Here is a 23170-nt window from a genome sequence, read left to right as displayed (position 1 = left end):
GTCATTGAATTTTTAATTTTTATAGAGTGTGAATAAGTTTGAATCACACTTTATTTTCCAAACAGAGCCGAACAGAATAACACAAAATAAACAGAAGTAAAATAAGGTGTCAGAAAACCCAGTTGTCTCAGACCAAGAAGACACAATAGCTCTAGCAGAGATCTGTGTGATCTGCTGATGATGACTGCTCTCATTTTTTAGGTGAAACGTAATTTATCTTACACAGGTTGTCACATTCTAAACAGTGTATTGAAAAGAACTTGCTACTTTTCTCATCTTATTTTCACGGTAATTATCACTTAGTTTACCTTCTAAAGGCAAATACAATTAATATGTAGCCAAAAGATGAACAAATTGATACAATAAAATGACTTGTGCATGGGTTTTTCAGTAAATTTTGTGCCAGTGCTTCACTTGTCTTCTTGTCTGGGTGAATTATAGTTTCCCAGTGATAAAAAATCCTCCACCACATACACATACTCATGCACACACAAACTATATGCACAGTATTTAGCCCAGTCCTGCATCATAGTCACAATTATCCAGAGTCAGTGTGGTTCAGTGCAGAACAAAGGCTAATTTGAGGCATATCACCAACTAATTTGTGACATGTGGCTAGCTCTTTGAAAAGATATCACACGTAGACTGTTTGGTGTCATAAGTGAATCAAGCTGGGAGGAAACAGCTCTTGACTTTGATATCATTAACTGCTTTTGTTCCACTTTTCGTCTTGTTGCACATTGGAGCTGGACTCAGTGTTTATTAGGTCTGTGAAAGAGGCCGTTTAGGAGGGGAGGATCATGAGCACTGAATATTCTCTGACTTTAATGCAAGTGATACATATTTTTAAACTGGAAATTCTTGTGTGTATATATACATATTCATATATATGTATTTATGCATAATTTTCTTTGTCTTATTTCCTAGAAGTGTGGTTGGCTATGTGTACAAACTTGTCAATACCATTATTATTATTATTATTATTCATTTTTTACTTACTTATTTACTTTATTTATATTACTCTTTTTTTTCTCTCTTTCTTTTTCTTCCTTTCAGTGAGCATTATTGATACCCTTTTTTCTTTGCAAAAAAAAACAGAGAACAGTGTACTTTGTACCATTGATGTCCTCTATAATATCTTATGAGACTGTTCTGAATAAAAATTTGAATTAAAAAAAAAAAAACAGAACAAAAAAACCCTGTAAATTCTCATTGAGAAATCCAACCTTTACTGTTGCACACTATTATGTAATTTAGTTGTTGTGTAGGAACAGACATAGGAACACTGTATTTTTATAGTGGGTATTTGTACATCAAATGCATTAGATGTTATATGCAGATGTATAATGAAGGACCAGCATGTGAATTCAGTGTCACTGATTTGTTTCTGAAATAGCTTTTTTTTTTTTTTTTACCATTACATTAATTATCAACAAAGTTTCCATAACTTACTTCAGACTATTGTTTACCCCACCTGCTGTTATTCAGACATAAAAAAAAACCTTAATTTGAATAACATGAGTTGATTTCTTGATTAATGGATCTCTTTAGTGACTCTTCAAGGTAAGAAAAACATCATGGGTCTTTCTGAAGTACTGTGCACTTTGCAAACTTTTCTAATCAGTGTTGAGCTTCATACGTACCGTGTAACTTTGGCCCACATATTATCATCGGTGTGTTGAGCGTTGGTGGCTTATAAATGTCTTTATCCAGACGAGACAGGTTTTGTGCTTCCCTCTCACTCAGCTCAATAGGCTCAGTAATTAGTTGGCGGAGTATGTCTGGGCAGAGGAGGAGCGCAGAGGCCTTGATACCCAGACGTGACCGTGAAAAGTATTTTCTTGTTGGACTCTAAATACAAAAGGATGTCTTCTCCCTGCGTGAGGCAGGTGACCTACCACGTCCTAATCTACGGAGCATAACCCTCATTGACTCATGATGAAGCTTTGATTTTTCATCATTTCCCACTGAATCCTTTAACTGAAGGAGGGGTAAGAGGGGTCTCTAACAAGTCTGACAACACGGGCGTCATTGTAAGCAGGGAACTGTAGGGAGTCTGCAGCAGCTTCACTTGGTTTGGTTAGAATGGAAGAATGGAAAAGCAAAAGCAAACATTCCTGGTATTATTTTTATAGTAGAAACTCATTGTATCGACTACACAAAAAAAGTACCGCTGAAGCACAGTCTCTGCAAAAAGCCCTGATGTTATATTGAATACCACAACTTGCTAAGTTAATTTTGTGTCTTTATTTCATAGATTTTGTTTTTATAATGACCAATACTAGACAAAGATGTGGACTAGAGGTGGACAGACAGTGGATTTTAAATATACTAAGATAATATAATAATTAACATGTTTAATAAACTACTACAGTTTAGAGAAGTAAAACACTGATAACCTTTTAACCGGCATCATCTTCATCATCATCTCCACCCCATCTGTTTTTTCACTTTGACTTTATTAAATTCTAGTTAACTGCTGAACTGTATATCAAACTTATAAACACCTAAATAATTGAATCTAAGCCATCACACTCATGGTCATTAATCACCACTCTATGGCGAAAAACCTGACTATTACAACAACTTGATTATAAAAATGTTTATTTAGTCACTTATTTTGAATGAAAGAAAATTCATTTTATAATTAAAATAAGTGAATAATCAAAACAAAAATAAAAATGTATCTTTTGTAGCCAAGAAATAAGGGTTGGCTTTAACTACCAAATTAACCAACTAACTAACTGAATAAATAAATGATAAGTGAAGTAGATAAAGCCATTATTTGAAAATAAATAAATAAATATGTATTTATTTATTTTATTATTATTATTATTATTTTTATTTTTTTTTTTTACATCACCTTACAGGTCATATTTAAGTCCTCACCGTGATCATATCCATGGGCATCGTGTGGGGTGGGGTGGGGTTTCTCTGAAGGTACTGTGGCGTACCTCTCTCTCTCTCTCTCTCTCTCTGTCTCTCTCTCTCTCTCTCTCTCTCTCTCTCTCTCTCTCTCTCTCAAATTTCCCTTAGTACACATGAACAGGCGCCAATGATGAAGGGGACATGTATTTACTCATATGCTTATTAAAAAGCAAAAAACAACAAACAGACAAACAAACAAAAAACAAACAGTGTACTCAGAGATTCGGTGCTACAGCCAAAACATCAGGGGCTTAAACCCCTAACACCCAGGTCTAACGACACCCATGATCATATCACAGTATTTGTTCAATGTTTTGATAAGCTGTGAGTGTTGGTGTCAATCTCTGGAAAATGCAAATCAGTCACTTTCACTTAATCTCTCTCGGTGTTCATTGTGCTCCTGTAACTATAGTAACGAATGCAGTGATTTTTACAGAATAAAATAGAATCGCTTTTCCTTTTCTCAGAAAGGTGCCATTTACTGTAAATGCTGCCAATTACTAAAAGTGTCTGTCTGACTGACTCTAAACCTGCTGCAGCTGATAATTCTACACAGTGAAACTCTACCGAAAAGTCAAACCTAAACCTTTGTGTTTACATTCTAAGTGGTTAGTCCCCAATGTAAATATATAAGTATAAGAATGGCTCTGCTGATTTTCTAAGTGAAATGTGTTTGTGTTTCTAAGCTCAGTCTGTACTCATCAGGGTCTCTTCTTTCCAATATTCTTGAGCAAAAACAGTCATGACTCATCTGTATGATGACTGATGCACATGTACATGCACATGTCATGCACTTGGTGCTCCTGGCATCACTGTTTTTACCTTTCCTTTCCTTGGGGTCCCCCCCAGCTGTAATTCCCTGACCTCTGCTCTGCAACTACAGCGTTGTGCATTGTGTCTTTTGTTATGAGTGGGCCACAGCAGGTGTCCCAGGTGCAGTAAATAAAACATCCTCCCGCCAGTTGTGAAATATTGAGCAGACAGCTGCTCTCATGTGAGGTAGGGCGGATGTTGGACAGAGGGGTTGTGAATGCAGGAAATGGGGATTGGTGGCTGCACTAAGGTTAGGGTGAGACCGAGTGAAGATGTGAAAACACATCACCACAGAGAATCAAGTTGGAAAGAAGTCATGATGAGACATGATGGGAAGGATATGGAACCTGATAATGGACTGCAGGCAGGGCTGCTCTGTCTTACTGTTTCTTTCCCCTCTCTGCCTTTCACGTTCAACAATTTGTACCTAACCAGTTCATACAAACACAGGCAAAAGCAGGTCATAGTGGATTTCATCCTAAGACCTATGTTGGTCTTTCATTAAGATCTTGCTGAGTCATTCTTTGGAAATAGCACACAGCCTCACACTATCTCAAATCCTTTGTCACATCAAGACTAGCACATGTCTCGGTAGCTAGTCTAGCAGCAAAGCACAACACAGCTCTTGTGTGTTTCACACTCAGCAAAAAGAGCAAGGGAATACAACACTGTAAACACAGGAATGCCCACAGCCACTGGTTTGTCCATGTATAGATGACAGAAATTTGAATGACCTGGAGGAAGGTGAAATTACTACTTGGTCCTTGCTTTTAATATTCATTGTGAATCTAAGTTGAAGGGTTGAGCTGTTAAGGTGTCTCAACCTGGTCTTAATAAGCATAAACATTTTAAAATCAGCAGTGTTTCACATTTTGCATTGTTAACATTTCAGGGATTGATTAAAATTATAGCAGGTGTGGAATTAAAACATACTTGCCCACCGCCATTAAACAAAGTAAAAATAAAAAAAACTTCTTTACTTTGAGAGAAAATGAGAAATGTAATGTGGTGGGGTTCCCTGCCGTGTCCAAATATATAATTTTGCTAACCCCTTCTAGTGTAATACGACAGCGCTCAGCAGTACTGACACTAATTACTACTTTTCACCTTAGATTCACAAAGGAAACTACTGCCTATAACAAACCTAAAATCAAATGCTTCCGTTATTTTGATTGGCATTTGTATAGTGCAGATGGGTATGGTGAAACTATTTTTTTTTTTCGATTTTCTTTTTTTTTTTTTTTTTTTTCTTTTAATTACCTGTCAGAGTATGTCAGGATAGGGAAAAAGGAAAAGGAAACTGAGCAAATTCTGTGTATTCACCATTTCATTTGTATGGTGAATGTATGTCTGTTGTAATATATACTATAATGTCAGACATGTGCTCCTATCTACAAAAGAAGGAGTCGTTGAATGGAATATACCTGCTGTGATAAACACAGGCCATTCTGGGGAAATCGACATCACTGTAAAACTAAAACTATTAACATCCCACAGGCAGCCGTGGGTGTACTTTTGTGGGTGCACAGTGTACTGCCTCTCACAATTTCCTCTTCATTGATCCCAGTGAAAATGCATCCCAGAGCAAAAGGCAAACATTTTAGATTATAATAATTGTGTTCAACATTCAACAGGCCAGATGAACAGGCTCTAAATGAGGTGTAGGTGGTACCATTCTGGTCATGTGACCCATATCTTCTACCGGCTCAAGCAAGTTACAGGAATATTTTAGGAGTTCTCATAATTGTGAAATTGAAGAAAAGGACAGTTACTACATGTAAAATAGTATGGTGCCCACTTTTACTGTTAGTGCATCACACAGTACAAGCAAACTAAATGGAAAATAATGACGGCCTTGTTTTCATAGACAGACAGCAATATTTTTTGGGGACAAAGGATCAGTGTTTTTCCACAGAGATCCTTTGGCAGCCTACAAGATAGTTTAAAAGCCTCCTTTATACAGCAGCCATGTTTTGATTCAGTAGAAAAAAATATTAAAGAAAGAAATGAAAGCACCACCACATTAGTTACACAATAGTTTAATTCTGCTTAGAAAAGACAATATTCCATAAAGACCCCCATGAAGTGTTAGAGGTGGCACAAAATTGGATAGATGAGGTGGGCTCTTAATTTTCGATGTGGGAAAAACCCTGTAATTGAAATTAGTCCAGTAAATACACACAGTGTTTACAGTTTAACCCTTGAGGACTTAGATCTACTTTTTTGGCAATTTCAAAATGAACTTTTTTCTGCACCTATGATTTCTTAAATTATTAATCAAATTAATTATACTATTTTGGATTTTGTAGTGAAAACAAGATGTTTTCTTGTATTTAATTTACTGATTGTTAAATGTTCATAAAAGCTCAGATTAAATGCAAAGGTTATTTTACAAAAACAGAGAAAACTGAAGAAAAAGTGACTTTTTATGCAAACTATATTATTAACTAAATGTTAAACAAGCATCTACAATCACTGTTATTTGTCAAACCTATGGGTTTTATTGAAAAAAATCAATGTTGCAGAAAATGATGATGGTATTTCCATGTTCAGTATGGAGCCTCTGAACATCCAAATGGGTCATATCTGCTGCTGATGAAAAGCTGAGTCACTGGATTTTACCTGAATGATTTACATGTATTGATAGGATTAATAATCCACAAGTCATGAAATATTAGGTCTTTTAGGGTTAATAGGCAACATATCACAAATCAAACACCAAGTAAAACACTACAACCAATGCATTTACATTTTTAAATTTTTTTTTTTTTTTCATTAGTAGATTAGTCTAACTCAATAGCAGATTGCTATTATTGTTTTTTTTTTTTTTTGTTTGTTTGTTTTTTTGTTTTGTTTTTTTCAATTTCTTCCTTTGACGAGCTGGTTGTGAATGTTGACCTTCCTTGTGACATGTTTCATGTCACTCTTGTGTTCAGAAAGTTACAGCATGCACTCTTCATTGCTGTAAATCATGTTTCCCCACACTTTCATTAGATCAAGTCTTTTAGGACTGTAATTACATAAACTCCTAATGTGATTAGATAGCTGCTGTATACGAGCTACTGATGTCAGCAGAGGTTGTAATGGGAGGTAATGATGGTAGATGTGATGCTGCTGGACATAAGGACATGAATGAGAGGATTAATGGACTCATTCAGGCCATTATCCATTAAGAGTAGTTAACAGAAGTGAATCAACTGATGCAGCCCCAAGTTAAACAAAAAGCAAAGCACTAACAAAATTTGTCAATTAATGAATCTTTAAGACTTCCGAATTGAAGATACCTGTGTGTTACAGCACACAGATTTCTTTTAACAAAACTGTAATATATGAAGCTATATTTGACTGAAAACAATCTAAATGAGGAACAATAAATCTCCCATTTAATTGTTTCTGTTCAGCGTGGTTAAGATAGATATTGGCAGATATCGCTCTTGAAAGTCACTGCAAGTATGAATGAGAAATCCAACAGCCAGACCATCTGTGCACTAAAATCTGGTCCAAGAATGAAAAAAAAGTACTTATAAAATCTTTGTTGGTACACAGTGTGTTTGCAGATATGGCATTGCATACATTTCCATGGCACTTCATTCAGTTTAGTTAGTTTCCACCAAAACATTTGATGGCCTTCATAAATTGTTAAGCAAATACACTGAATTTAATTGTTAATCTCCGTAGGTCTGCCATTTTACATTCATGATGGCTTCAATCTTGGCAGTTTATCTTACATTTTATACATAAACAGACAAAACAGTTTAGTGGAGAAATATGAAAGTAGGGAAAACAAAAATGCTATAAAATACTGTAACACAAGATCAGGCCGCCTCAGGTCATGTAATTGATCCCTTCTGTTCTTTTTTCTCTGTGGAAAATAAATAAAGTGCTTCAAGCCAGTGAGTGATCATGATGTATGTCCTTATAAAACTGTGTATGATGCATGTGAATAAGTGCCTGATTATATCTGTCATATATGCACAAGAAAGCATGTTTATAGGTGGATAATTGTGATCTCATTCAGTCGACTGCAAGGACCTGGACATAATTTTAATTTATTCTAATTTCCTTACTTGTCATTACCTCTGTGTCACACTTTCAATAACAACAGGCAGCCTGTCATTGATTTCACTTTGGTACGGGGATGGATGAAGAATAATAAGTTTAATGATTAACTACTATATTGCTTGTCACTTGTGAACAGATAGGACATTTCTGTCTGTTTCTGAGTCTGTAAAATAGTAACTAAGCGTAAACATCAACATGTAGGAGTCAATTAAATGAAATTAGAATTTGATTGTCTCATTTTTATACTTGGAGACTTAAGTCTTGAGTGGCAAAGTGTTGTGCTAAAAAGGGGACTCTGGGATTTAGATCAATAAAAAGCACATTTAACTCTGTAAAGAAAATTTCTTTCTTGAGTAAGTGGTGGTCACTGCGTAAGTGCTCTGAACCTTTTACACAAGTGAGCAGGAAAACAATTTGCTGCAGTGTTTACCTTAGTTACAACATTTTTATTTTATCAGCTGCGACAACAACAAAACCGAAAGCTAAAAGTTTTTGCCCTAGGAATGTATAGGCTGTTTATTACTGGTGATTACTTTTACCTCTAGTTTAGACGTTGGCAAAAATTACTTTTGGAAAATAAAAACAACACAGCAACAGAAAGAAGAAAAATTGTAGATAATGCACACACACCCACACACTTATTCTAACTCAAACACATTGTAAAGCATCTGGTGGTTATATTGTATTTGCCTTTTAAGTGACTAACAGCTGTCCCCTTGTTTATTTCTAATTAGGAAGCTATTGATTACACTCAATATCAAAGTTCCACTTTAGGCTTGATGAGCAAACACACCAGATGCTGGAAACATCAATATGCGAGTCATTATTTAATGAATAGAATATTGTCATTTTCATTTAGTTTTACTTTCCTCTTTCCCTATAATATTAAAATAGAAACATCAGTGTATTCCAAGATAAGAGCGACAGTACAGGAGCAACAGGACAGGATGTGCTACTTTAAACTCCAAATATTAAAGGTGCACTGTTCAGAATTTAGGAGGATCTATTTGCAGAAATGTAACATAACAGTCCTAATCATGTTTTCATCTGTGGATATTCACCTGTGTTTTTGTAAACTTAGCATAAGCCTTTAATATGTGCAAGACAGCAGTTCCTGATTTCTACTGTAGCCTATAATGGACAAATCAAAAACTTGCTCTAGAAAGGACCTTTAGCATTTTTACCAGCCACCATTGTTATTCTTTTTCACTTAAAAAGGAAGGGTTGAGCGATGGATGTTCAGGTCATTTTGATCTATATCATCACTGCTAAATGCTACTTAATTGTACACATTTAAGCATCTAAGTTGCAATATCAGGAACTTAAATCATCAGCTAAGGTTGGAGCTTCATGGTTGTTCTTCATGGCTCCATGATGAACAACAATGTCCTGTTCACACTAACATGGATGTTTTTCTAAACAGATATTTTCTTTTTACACCTTCACTTTAACAAAAATGTCCCCATGACAACACAAAAATAACCACAAACTGGTACAAATTTTGGATAAACCATTGTTTTTGTTGGACTTAAAACTTAAGATGTAGCAGATGCAGATTCTTGAATTTGTCATTTTTTGAGTTAGTTTTTTTAGTTGTATAATTTACATTATGTGGATTTTGCCCTAATGCTGGTCTGGTCCGATCTCCCAAAAGTATCTGTGCTGACCTTGATCTACTGGAGGTCATACATTGATTTATATACAGTCGTGGAAAAAATTATTACACCACCCCTTGTTTTCTTCAATTTTTTGTTCATTTTAATGCCTGGTACAACTAAAGGTACATTTGTTTGGACAAATATAATGATAACAACAAAAATAGCTCATAAGAGTTTAATTTCAGAGCTGATATCTAGAAATTTTCCATGGTTTTCTTGATGATAACCAAAATCATTTAAGTTCTTACATCAATAGCTATGGCATTGTACTGCCAAAAACAGTGCTTTGAGGCATTCCATGTTTTCTTAGTCACATGATGCACACAGGAGTTATTACTTGATTTGCATAACCATTATTTTGATGACTTTTGATGGTGTAATGATTGTTTCCACAACTGTATCTGGAGTTTATGTTCAGTTCATGTTCATTGCAATAACAGACATAAGCAAAACAGAGTCAGACACAATTGTTTGCCAGTCTCTCTGTTTTCCCTGTCCACATGGATACATGGATTTGTTTTTTGTTTGTTTGTTTGTTTGTTTGTTTTTTTGTAAAATTGAAAAGGTATATTCCTTATACTCTTAGGTCATTTTTTAAAAATTATTTTTATTATAATTATTATTATTTTGATTTAGGCATGTGTTGTTTTGATTACTTGACTTCAAAAATGAAATTAAATGTCCACCCCGAGTCCATATCAGTCATATTCCATGGCTTGATATGATGTGCAAAATTGTTTGATGTTAATTATTGATTCACTCATTTTGACAGCTATTAAACATGCACAAGGTTCAAAGTCATTTTCCAGCCAAGGGTGCTCCAGTCACGTCCCTACCCCTGCAGTTCACCCTGTAGAGGGTCCCTAATGAGGGCTGTTTTTATGGGAGATGTGTCTCTCAGCTCCTCTTCCCTGCTGAGAAGCAGAAGTAGAAGAGAAGGAGCAGCAGAATTATCCAGAACATGTAAACACTGTGCATCTACCGGCTTCTGTTGTTTCTGGACTCATTTCTGGCCTCCTTTGATTAAACCAGTCTAATTGTTCGCTAAATACTCCTGTTCCCCGTCAGCTGATAATGACAGCTGATGTACTGAGCGTCTCTACCTGCCATGTGCATGTGCTGAGCTCTCCACTGACACACAAACACCCTACACTTTGACACTGATAGTGACGAATGCTGCTATAAAAGCCACACAGCAGGATCTAACCATAACTAGGAACACTGTGATCCCATCACGGTGTGGCTGCAACCAGTCAGCCTTTCAGTAGCCCTGCAAGACACAAGGAAATGACATTATCTGTTAAATGGAACTATTTCTAACCAGAGGAAATAGAGTTGAGGTGCACTGCCAAGGACATTGTGATTGTGGGTCCAACAGAGTCAGTAATCAGCATAGATGGAATCACATGCTGAGACTAATTATTACTGGAAATAAAAATATATTTTTTTTGTGCTTTAAAGGAGTGATAATTTGCTTTTTCTAAGTAGGATTATGCAATTTAAAACATTTCCCTGTGGTCTACATGAACTGTAAATGCTGTGCTTGGGTCTGAATTCTTCATTAATTCAACTCCACAGGTCCATCTTCAACTCTATTTCTGAATAATGACACCAGGTCGTTTTGAGCGCTGGCCCTTTAAATGCACATGAGCCACTTCAGGCCCCACCCCCTCCAGGTTGTTGGCTGTGCTGCTCTGTCCCGTTCAACCAACAACTGAATATTTTAGGTAATTGGCTCAAAGTTTGGACATATTTTCAGTATGGACTACAACTACTGCTGTTGACAAACAATTATGTCGTACTCTGAGAAATGTTCATTGGAAGTCTTGACCTTAAATGTGCAAATGTCATGACGTAACTGGTTATAGACGTAACAAATTAAGCAGGAATTAAATCAGGTTGTAGAAATCCACTGGATTTTTGCCAAAATGAATATAAAGATAGCTTTGCAGCACCTGAAGGGTTCAAATTCAAACTTTATGAACTATTACGGTCCAAAAATACACAAATAAATGTACCAAAGACTAATACAAGTGGGTTTAGCAAAATATGAGCCCTTTAAGTGCATCTTTAAAGACTATATTGATTTTATAAAATAAGTGGAGAATATTTTGTTATTTTATTGACTAACCTCATCAATTTATTCCCCTCAGTGACTTCATATGTGTGCATGTGCCTACGTGCACCGCTGCCATTCATGTGTACATGACATCACATGCAGCAACCCTTCACTAAACCCTCTTATCCTTCCTCTGGGGGCACAGCTTAGTGTAAACAAAGGCAGAGAGAGCGAAGAAAGGAAGAGGCGGAGTGGATTATCATCCCTCTCCTCTTGAATCCTGGGGAGATCAGCGAGTCATTTACACAACATAATTCATTTAAGATGTATTATTCCCTAAAAACTAATGGACTTAAACTCAGCAGCTGTTGCCAGCTTATGACACACTCAAGTTAGTTGACTCAACCAATCAAGGCCAGGGTGTCACTGTAGTTTGCTGCCCTAGCATTTAAGCTTTCTCCCTTGGTGCTCTAGATTGAAAAAAGTAACGTGTGTATGTGTTTTTCACTTCCTTTTTCTCTCCTCTACTTTGCCTCATTTAATAGAGCTCTAATGGATGTAGAGCATTTCTGTGATTTAAAACTGCACACTACAAAACATTTTATTATGCACACACTCAGTATACTGGGTGACATTGGTGCAGTGGTTAACGATGTCACTTCCCAGTGTTTGTGTGGGTTCTCTCCAGGTACTTCAGCCTCCTCCCACCATCCAAAGACATGTACTTTAAATAGGCTAAATCTGTGGTTCCCAACCTTTTTTTTGGCTCGTGACCCCATTTTAACATCACACATTTGTGGTGACCCCAGACATTCAAAATGGAGACTTTTTTTTTTCCTGCTAAAATAAATTTGCTTTTGATCATGTAATAATTTGCTATACTATGTTGCAAATAAAACATTATTTTTAGACAACATTTAGTCTATATAATGTATATTATTATGGATGGAGGCAGAAAAGCCAGTTGTAGATTACTGCACAAAGTGAGAATTTTATTTTCCTTGCTCAGGATATGTACAGTCAGTCCAGATTGTATTTACAAGGCTGATAATTAATACTGAACAAACAATAACTCAAAGTATGAATTATGAAAGAGCTGCAGCATCTGAAACCGACCACAATGAACATTTGACAGATAAACAGTACCACAGTGCTTCAGTTTCAGAGTTTGTCATGTATTTTATGTATGTGATTGTCTCTTTCAACTCATATATTTTTTATTAGCAAGATTTTTTGTTTTTGTTTTTATCAATTACTAGAAATTTCAGGGGACCCCATTTGAATTCCAGGCGAACCCATGTGGGGTCCCGACCCCAAGGTTGAAAAACACTGGGTTAAATAGTCTATTGCACATAGGTGTGAATGATTGTTTGTCTGTCTATGTTGACCCTGTGATGAACTGGAGACACATCCAGGGTGTACTCCACCTTTGTCTAATGATAGCTGGGATAAGCTCCAGCACCCCTGCCACTCACCGAAGGATTAAGCTGTTTGGAAAATAAATGAATGAATGAACGCAGTGTATTACCACAAAGAGCTCAGGCTGTAACTGAGTGCAAACATAGTATTTGTTGTTACTTTTGTGATTGATTCATTGTAGTTCCAAACATGCATACACTCAGATCTTGACCCAGCATCACCATCTAACAGCAGAGCAGACACAGCATTTCCCTCTTGTCAATAACATCACAGCAAGAATGACTGAATCAAATAATACATCACTGTAATGGTCTTTCAATTTTGAGACTCATAAAATCTGGTAATTTCTGACATGTTTTGTAATGATAATCCTTACTCATGTCTTGTCTTTTCTCATTTTGTGTTTCATTTCCTCTGCCGACCTGACTGTTACCTGACCACCGTTGTTTCATCAACAGGTAAGCACACAATTTCCTGTACTCTGACACAAGTCCATTATCGGACTTGGTTTCCATCCCTTTGAACAAATCCATTTGTCCCCTACTTGATCAAAGCATGTTTGTGTGACAGGTAACTGTTATAGTGATGGGGCTTGCATGCAGTTGTCTGGAGTGAAAACTGACTCCAAATTATGTTTTTTTTTTCTCTTTGGATATCAAAGAAATTTGATTTGTGGCTGTTTTACTTTAGGTCCAAACTTTCTGACACCCATTGTGAAATTTATATGCAGATATCTTTCCTATCAATCTCTGCTGCATCCTACTCAGTGTATATATCCATTTTCTGATACGATTTTTTTATCATGCAGTTCTAAGATAAAGTGATACAAGTGCATGTCCATGGAATGAAACTTTTCAGTGCTACCTTCTATTTAACTGCATTTATGATGCAAAGACTTATCAACAAAATAGATTTTTTGTGAGTGCCAGACATTTTCTTTAGAAAAGTACAATTTACAAATTAGAAAAGGCTTTTTTGTCATACTAATTTAGTCTAAGCGTTTCATCTCCATTCTGATTACTCCCTCATTTCCCCTAGCTGAATTACTGTACTGTCATAAAGTGATGTAATGCATTCTCCTGAGCCAAGCAACAGTATACTGCAAGGTCTTTCAATATTTGGATTTCACCATACAAAGAATCTTGTTTTTGGAGCAGAATAATGAGCTGCCAATCCTTTCATTTTCTGTTCTCCATCTTATGGACCAAGACGTTTCCCCATTGCAATCGTCTATGGGGCATATGTTTATTTTTAACTTTGAGAAAGAGAGCTAAAAAAAAAAAAGAGAGAACCAATAAAGCAAAAATCCATCACTAAGTTTGAGGTGGAATCAAAAAATATGTCAATTTATTTCATGATTTTGCTGCAATATTGACATTATTGATGTTTTATCAGCTACAGTATGTCACTTGAGATGAACACAACACACTCAAACCCAACAACAAAAATGCGTTAAACATTAAAGATGCCAACACATTCATTAAATTTATATGTGAATGAATACTGCATTCTCTGGAACTACTTATAAATATCAATAAACAAATCTCACTGGATTTAATTGCAACTTTAGCCTGAAAACTGCTAGACAGTCAAAAACTGTCTGCTTGTCCCCCTGATGAAGGCCAGCCATTGAGACATCCCACAATTAATAAAAGCATTTTATTTAAAATTATAAGAGAGTGCCATTGACAGTCCCTTCACCAAAGAGCACCTCTTTTACTATTTTTCATTATTGCCTGGAGGTCCATGAAGCGTTCCTCTTTACCATTTGTTCAAAACTGTCTGTTGATAATGGACTGAATGTTCAGTGTGGTTGGTTGTGACAAGAGCAGCTCAGGAACATCTGTATAACAGAGAATCACAATACATCTATGTAGAACCATATGATACTCTGAAAGGATTGGTTTTAGACTTTGTACCGGATTTAACACCTGTGAAAGCCCTGCCTGAAACTTCAGGAACTGTTAACCTGTTTGCTATACTTAGAATATCTTCACAGCTTTTTCTTGCTGTCACTCAGTTTTTCCCACTGGGAACTGAAAACCCTGAAACGTTCTTTAACTTAGTAGACTTCCCCAACAGAAAAGTGTGTTGTTGGGTCACTGCAGTGTTTTAATCTGTTTTTCTGGATTCAACCCAACAAACAAATTAACCGATCAAGGCAGCAGTTTTGCGACCGACAGAAGGACATGTGGAATAAACACCCCTGATTGGAGGTGTTAATTTTATTTTTTACATATTTATTTTTTCAACAAATTTATGATGTTGAGATGATGAGATGGGAAAGCTCAATGATTTTTAAAAGGGAAGCGGTTGAGCCACTTTCATCTGTAAAGTGCAGATTTCTTACATATTTATTGATTTTAATGCCCATTATCACCTGCATTAATGTGTTCCATCACATTTAATAATTATGTTTACAGCTCAAAAACTGTGTTTTAGTGTTTAGTATGACTTTGAGAAATTTTAACTGTATGCAATAAATCACTGTTGAATATTCCTGATAGTGCTGTAAAGTAAGCCTGTTCAGTGTCAAGTACTAGCAATTAAAAATGTAGATGGTTACAAAGTTAAAAGTGGCATTCGTCCAATGCTGCTTGAGAAGTCTTAAAGGGAAAGAAGCCTCAAGCACCAGCCAAAGCGTCTGTTTAACTGTAATCAGTTTAAAAGAACTGTACTGTGCAGGAAGGCTCTTAGTTAGGACTAAGAGGTTAGTAGGAAGCTTTCAGGGGTCATGCAACTGATGGTGGCTGCAGTAAATATCTGTAATGGCCAATAATAAACAGAGAACATATAAGGTCCCTGCTATTGTCAGCAGAAAGCTCAGTACTACATCATTCTAATGGCACCCCAAATGGACAATGTCTGCCACTGTCTCTAAGCAGCCAAGGCAAGAACAGCCACCACTCCCTTTATCTCTTTAACTACCCAAGGCCTGGAGAAATACACCTTGTTGTACCTCATAAGATGTTACCATCCACAACTATAAAGTTCAGTCCAATGAAAAGGTCTAATATTAGCCCTGTTCTCCCAGTTTAACTAGCTTACTTTGAGTCCCAGTGAGACCAGAGTGAAGAGATGAGCTGTAAATCTTCCTTCTGCTCCAGAGCCATTACCAGCCTGCACTTATTCCAAATGTGTTGGCATTGATTCAAATCATTATATGTATTAAGGGTCGAGATATTCCTATGCAATGTTTCTATGAGTTGTGGCATAGTTTTAGTGGGTTTGTTAAAATTAATACCACATACTCTGTTTGACTTTAACTTGTGCGGACCCTGAGGGTCTAACAGTGTGAGACTGTGCAGTACCATGTTCATTTAAAGGCACCGATTCATGCAGGGACATACGCAGAAACATGGTGAGCCATTTGTCATATTATATAGAACAGTATGGGCCACAGTCAATAATGGTACTGTCTAATGTGTTCTACACATAATATACTGCACTCATGTAGACCAAAATCCCACTGCACACACTGCCAAATGGTAACAGTCTTTGTACTTGACTTCTCTGCATCCAAGTGTTCCATGGAGAATACTGAACATCTACTGGTTCCAGTCAGCGAAAAGAGAATCCCTTATATCTATGAGATATGTTAAGCTTAAAAGGCTTTATGTGGGGCTATTCTGCTACCCCAGCAAAAAACATGTCCTGTGACAGAGGGTGTACATGCAAGAAGGTTTTGTGGGGACAACGTAGTTGTGTAGAAACTAAAAAAATAGATTTGTTGCAATGAAAACTTGTGCATAGACCGTAGGGATGAGCTGCCTGGCCAGGCTGAACACAATTTTTATCCCATCAGTGGCAATATTGCCACTGGAATTGCACTATGAGGTTTTGGAGCTTATTGTATGCAAGGTGACTGGCATAAGCTAAGTAGAATAAGCTGGCAGAAAAAGAGCCGTTCTATAAACATTTATATTTGAGTAGAGTGATGCTGATAAACTATGCATATAATACAATAATTTGACATGTGACAGATGAAGTTTGTCTTTGTGTTTCAGGTGTCAGTGTATTTACATTGTCACGTTCAGTGAGCAGCATAGTGAATGTATATAGCATGGTTAGCACACAGTAGATACTGTTTAATTCAGCATCTAACCATCGGCTGCCAGCACCGGGTCCCTCATTACCCATCAGCCCATTTGCCAGCTGCCTCATCATTACCCATCTCCCCTGGCGGCCCCTGTCACTCAAAATGCCGAAGAAGAAGCCGGAAAGTCAATTAATGTGTGTTGTATGCAAGCATGTCTGTCGGCCTGTCTGCCTGCCTTCATGTGTGTGTGTGAGAGATAAAGACTGGGCGGGGTGTGAAGAGTAAATAGTGACAGTGATCGGGTTTTATTTGGTACGTTGGGTGAATGACTCCTCTCCTTTGCTCCATTTCCCAAAGATACATACGCTAATTTGATAGCCTAGAGGTAGGTCATGTACGGTCTAAATAAACATTAAGGCACATCTCCACACTTTGTTTTAGAGCTGTGCCAGTGTTAGAGAAAGGTCTGACTGAACTCATTACCATTCTGAAATAATGACTAAAATGTCTCTGGTGTGTTTGTATTGCTTTAAATCAATAACAATCATCTTGGGCAGTGCTAAGCCAAAGAAGCAGTGTTGGTGTCTTTGCAGAGGATCTGGAACGATTTCTTTAAGGGGCATGAGGAAACAATTAAATGGCTAAAGTCATGGTAAAGAAAACGCAACAAAGAACCACAGGTGCTTTCATTATTGCATGATCTAAATCTGTGTAAAGTTGTTATTTCCTAGCTGCTAACTCAGAAGCTGCTGTTTTATGCTAAAGACAAAGCATGCAGACTGAAATAGCCGTCCAATGGTAGGTTTATTCTAACAGACTATGTATTGAAGGCTGAACCGCAGGCTTCTTAACAGATTCCAGGTTCCATTCCCATTCAGATGACTTTTCCTGTTGTCTCCAAATTGAGCAGGTGTCCTCCACATCCTTCCAACCCCCCACCCCCCCACCCCACACACACACACACACACACACACACACACACACACAAAATCACATATATACAAATGTTAATTTTCATACCCTGAGTAAGCTACTGATGTAGATCTGGAGTTTGTCTTGGAGCACCTTCAATGGCAGGTTTCGCAATGCTAATCACTAATGGTAAAGTTTTGAGTATGTATTCAGCTGTGGAAGAAGACCAAATGTCCCTTTGGGGATAACAATATGAGTCAACCTTAACTCTGAAGGTAGAGTGAGGTGACTTGTTACTTTTAATTAAATAACCTGTGTTAGACTTTAACAAAAGAAAAAAAAAAAAAACCTCCCAGAGAAATGCAACAAGCTACACATATTCATCCTTTGTTTTATTTCAGGTCGCAGCAGGAAAAAATAAAAAGGCAAAAAAACTGCTGTTCTTGATCAGATGGTGCCTTCAGAGATGCTCAGGAAAACATACCTACTTGATCAATAAAAGAGTTCTGCTACAGCAATGCTATTTGTTTTAAAATGGTCACCATACTAATGAGAGATGGAGTAAAGTAAACATTGGTATTTGTGTGAGACTAACTGCACACAATGCACAGTTTTGATGAAGTGCAATTAATCATTACTCCTCAGCTCCCAACTATTTACTGTTTACATGACTTGTCAAGAAAAAAAAAATAATAAAGTTATCTTATTTTTATTCATAATAAAGTTAGATTTTTTTTGTCAGCAGTATTAGCATCATATGCACTTTTGTTGCATCACAACACACTGCAATTAAAACTGTAGCTTTTTTTGCTAGACAAGTTTGTCATCCCTGGAAACTTTGGATAACTATGAGGATAAGAGAGAAAATTGCACATAATATGTGCTTCATTAATGTGGAGAGTAGAAACTGTATATATTTCCATCATGTCCTTCGGATTTCATTGGCTTGTTTACTCTGTAACTGCCAGAATCCTAAGTTATAATCAACAAGTTTGATGTAGCAGAAAGTTTGTGTGGTTATTTTGCATTAGTTAGGTTGAAATCTTGCACACAAAGCCACTGTAACCCCAATGGATTAGCATGCATAATGACTTAGTGCAATGTCAATTTGTCACGTTAGTGGCTGCAGATGGAGCACACTGCTTTCAGTCAACTGCATAAAGTCAATGCTCTGGAAGTAAACCCTTTTACATTGCAATGAAGCAGTAATGAAATAGCTACAGGGGGAATTGTCGCCTGCATTATTGGTGTTCTTTATATTTTTACTGAAAATTGTATGTTTTCGGTAATATAGACATTAAAAAAGAATGTGCTGATTTATATTAGCATCAGCATTGCTGTTTCATTGCTGGGTTTTATTTCTGTTAAATCATCAGGTATCTCATTATTCCTACACCTGATGAAATTTGAAATTGGTCGGCCTATGCAAGTTATCTGTAGAAGGCGCAAATAAACAGTCACATTTTTGCCAGTGCTATACAGTACAGTGGGATTTAATGCAGAAGCTACAGCTACAGTATGTTTAAGCCACAGATATTTCACAACCAGATGTTTATGCCAATTGGCTCCATTTGTAAAAAGCTGATGTACCATTTCAGATTCAGTAGGAGGTGTAGCTTGAATTTCTCAGGTCTAATGTGTCGGACTAGGATGAAGTGCGTGTGGGTAGTTGAGTGTTTACATCATCTGAAAATGTCAAAATGGATGATACTTAAGTAGAAGCAAATGAACAGATGATGAGAAGTGTAAGGGTGAGAAAGGAAGGAGGGAAGAGAGATAGCGAAAAAAAGTTTTCTCAATGCCAGATGGAAGAGCAGTTGGCACCTCTCTCATTACTGTGGGAATGAATTTTCCTCTATCATACCAACACACAAACATACGCACACACCCGCACACACATGCAGAGCTACCTCCTGTCACTCCACACCACCTGCCCAGCACCTGGTCATCAAAGCAAGACCAAGAGACCTCTTATTTTTGGTGGAAGGTGAAAGAATTACAGCAATGGATATACAGGTAGAAGCGCTATAATGCCATATGCTTTCACTCATGGTTGTTACAGTAATGCATTGATGTCTGAATGTTTTTCTAATACATCAATTTACCTGAATCAGCCTTATCTCTTCTCCTGCCACACTCCCTTCGTTTCCCCCCGTCTTGTGCTGTGTGTATGGTGGTGTGTGACCTGACATGTGTATCTGTGTCACGCCCTCACCATCAAGGCAAGCAATGCCTGTCGTGCCTGCAATAAATTAAAAGTGACACAGATGGGTGGAGTAGCTTCCCCCTTTGATCCAAGCAGTGCAACAGAAGGACGAACCCTGACCAACACATGTCAGACAAAACTGTTGGGCACCACCAAAGATAGTGTCGTGGTCCCATTGGATGTGGGCCACTGGGAGAAAACATAGCAGGAGTTGGATGGACTCACACAGAAACATGCTTTCACAAAAATGAGACCATGGATAGAAGCACAGCTGCAATTACTGAATTTGAAGCACCACAAATGCTGTTGTGTGAGCAAAAGTGCAAGAGCAGTAAAATAAAATGTGTGATGGTGATACAATAGATGATTGTTTTCAGAAGCTAGTTACACAGTAAGTTTTGAATAAATCATCTCTGCAAGTGTGAACTTCTGTCTCTTAGCCTGTCAAACTAGATCTCCCATCCAGCTGTAACTAGAAGCTGGCAGTCTGAGTCACAGTTTAACAATGTGCTTCATTCAAAATGGTCTCAGCCGTATTGTCTGAGAGATATTTGACTCAAACATTAGCCAGCATCATTAACTTTCTGAGTCTTGATATTTAACTTTTAATTTTTAGTGTTCTCAAAGCTGAATTGGAATGTCTTTGCTCAGCAGAGGCAGCTATACTGTGGGAGGTAAAACCCTTTCTCTGTAAAGAAGGTCCCTGATTCCTTCTGTTTTCCTTTGTAATGTCCTTTAAAGGTGATGACAATTGTGTATTTATTTGTTTAACTTGTTTCATCCGTATTTGTTTGTAGCTGCGAATACTTCATAGGCATTTACAGTCGATGAGCTGTGACCTTTCTCCCATTGAATGCTGAGCAAAAAACCCAGTACTCCCACACACTCTGACCTGCTGGTCCATGGTATAAAACGCAGTGAAGGGGCAGGTAGAGGCTGGAAACAACAGATCACCATAAAAAAATGTAGTTCATTTTAAGGCATTATAATGGAATGCATTAGTCTCCACACAATACAACTGATTGAATTTTACTGATGGATCGCACAATATTGTGTGTAACCTTTGTGTGTAGATTTAACACTGGTGGGAACTTATGGGGAAAAACCCTCAGGGGGTCCGAAAGGAAGTGACAATACTTCATTGTGTAAGATGCAGAAATGGGACAGAAACCATTTTATAGCAGGTTCTAATGGCATTACACCTGCTATAAATATTAGAAATACATTATCAGTTTGTATATATTAATAAACATTCCCTTCTTATGAACACATTCACATTTTTGCAGTTATTTCCTGCAATAACACCACATTAACCTGTTTTGTAGACAAACATGAGATAGAATATCTGTTCCAAAGTCATACATGTAATAGTTGCTATGAGATATAACACCACAGCAGCTTCTAAATCGGGTGGAGGGTGAAGGAAAATCATTTTACCCCCATCCTAATGTCTTTGGATATAATAGGCAATTAGATCCCTACTTTATAGCATGGGTATAGAAGTACTTACACCAAACTGTCTCCTACAGCCCAGGTTATTCAAGCTTGGAAACCTAATGAGAACGATGACCTTGTGTTCAATTTAGATGGGTGGATAGTCTGTCAATGTGCCCCCCCACCCCTTTGCCACTGTCTCTCCCCTCTCAGGACATCTATTTTTTTTTTTTTTATTACAAATTCTCACATTCACCATTCTTTTTTTTTTCTTCACTTTTTTATTTCCCCATCATGTTTAGTCATCCTTTCAGCTCTGTTTCTATCTTCCTTTGTCTCTCTTTCTATCTCCTCCCGTTGTACTCCACCGGGGTCTGCACAGGCATCCTAAATACAATTACAGTCCACAGCTGAATGGAGAGGAAGGGTCCTCCGGGATCCCTAGAAACAGGAAATGGTCAGGAGGGTTGGACTGAGGAGGGAACTGCAAATCCCTAATTCAATTGGCTGAACCTTGGCAACAAGCCCCTGGCGACTCTTACTGTGGAATCAGTGGAATCAAACAATGTGGCTCAAACCACAAGAGGGATTTTCATCCACAGTAGCAAACACACAAACACACAAATTGACACAAATGCATCTAATTTTCTTGTTCCGTGGCCTTCAATGTCTTCCTGGTATTTTTATACACCTTTCTTTTATGGGCTGCTTGTTGATTTGGGCCACAAAGTGAATGTCTGCATTAAATTCAGTGTAATGCTTTAGCTTTTTTTTTTTTTTTCTTTTTTCTTTCAACTCTCCATAGCCCTGTGTGTTGTTGTTTTTAGCCAATCAATAACTGTGCTATGTGTCAGTGATGATGACCTCCAACCCTTTGTAGGCCTGTATAGGTTACACTTTCTTGCTAAAGAAATGCACCGGCATTTCTGCACACTTACCCACATCGCACACATAGAAACATTCTGACAGGAGGGTGTGTAAAGAAAGAGGAGAGAATAAGAAAATCAATTTGAAACAACACAAGATCTTTATTCCCCGACGTGGGTGTCTATTGGCAAACCAAAGAAAAAGCTGTCAGAGTGCACATGTACAATTGTATTAATCTAATATTTTAAATATTTAATGTCTTGTACCAAGAATATACAAGAAATCTCAGTTACAGTCACTGATATTATTTTTTTTTCTCTATAGTGTTTTTCTCAGCTCTTAACTGTAACCTATAAGACTGTTTTAAGCTACAAGTGAAAGTGACATGAAATGCAATTACTAATGCATCTAAAGCACAAAGCTAAAGCATAACCCTCATGTCAATGTCAATTTAATGTCATAAAGAATCACAACTAAAATAGTAAGAATGAAGTTGCCAGTCAGCTTTAAGGGCTTTATAGTGACTGGAGATAGAATAATTAAAAATACATGCAAGAATTTGTTTTATTCTCCTTTTTTTGCAAAACTAAATTCACACATTATTATTGATACAACTTTGCACTTGATCTGTAACATATGTATCATGTAATTGATAATGTATAGTGTGTTTTGAAATAAGGTTAATGTTTCATTGTGAGGGGGGGGTCTCAGTCGCCATCAGCCCCATCGTTTTGTTGTACTTTATACCCCAACTGTTTAATTTGAGTAAAGAA

At 37.2% G+C, this 23170-nt stretch overlaps 1 protein-coding gene across 4 annotated transcripts in view; it reads left to right on the top strand.

The window, feature by feature from the left end:
• The window catches only part of cadm2a (cell adhesion molecule 2a), a 259250-nt gene that overhangs the window by 118968 nt on the left and 117112 nt on the right, over positions 1-23170 (top strand). Inside the window, exon 1 of one of the 4 annotated variants that reach the window (XM_030154803.1) lies at positions 13444-13509. The exons of the other annotated variants lie outside the window; for them this stretch is intronic. The gene's annotated coding sequence lies outside the window, so the exon portion shown is untranslated. Of the gene's footprint in view, positions 1-13443; positions 13510-23170 lie in introns of those variants that run through there. 4 annotated transcript variants of the gene reach the window in all.

This window comes from Sphaeramia orbicularis, chromosome 14, assembly GCF_902148855.1.
Source record: "Sphaeramia orbicularis chromosome 14, fSphaOr1.1, whole genome shotgun sequence".
NCBI lineage: Eukaryota > Metazoa > Chordata > Actinopteri > Kurtiformes > Apogonidae > Sphaeramia > Sphaeramia orbicularis.
This window is presented reverse-complemented; position numbering and strand designations above follow the sequence as displayed.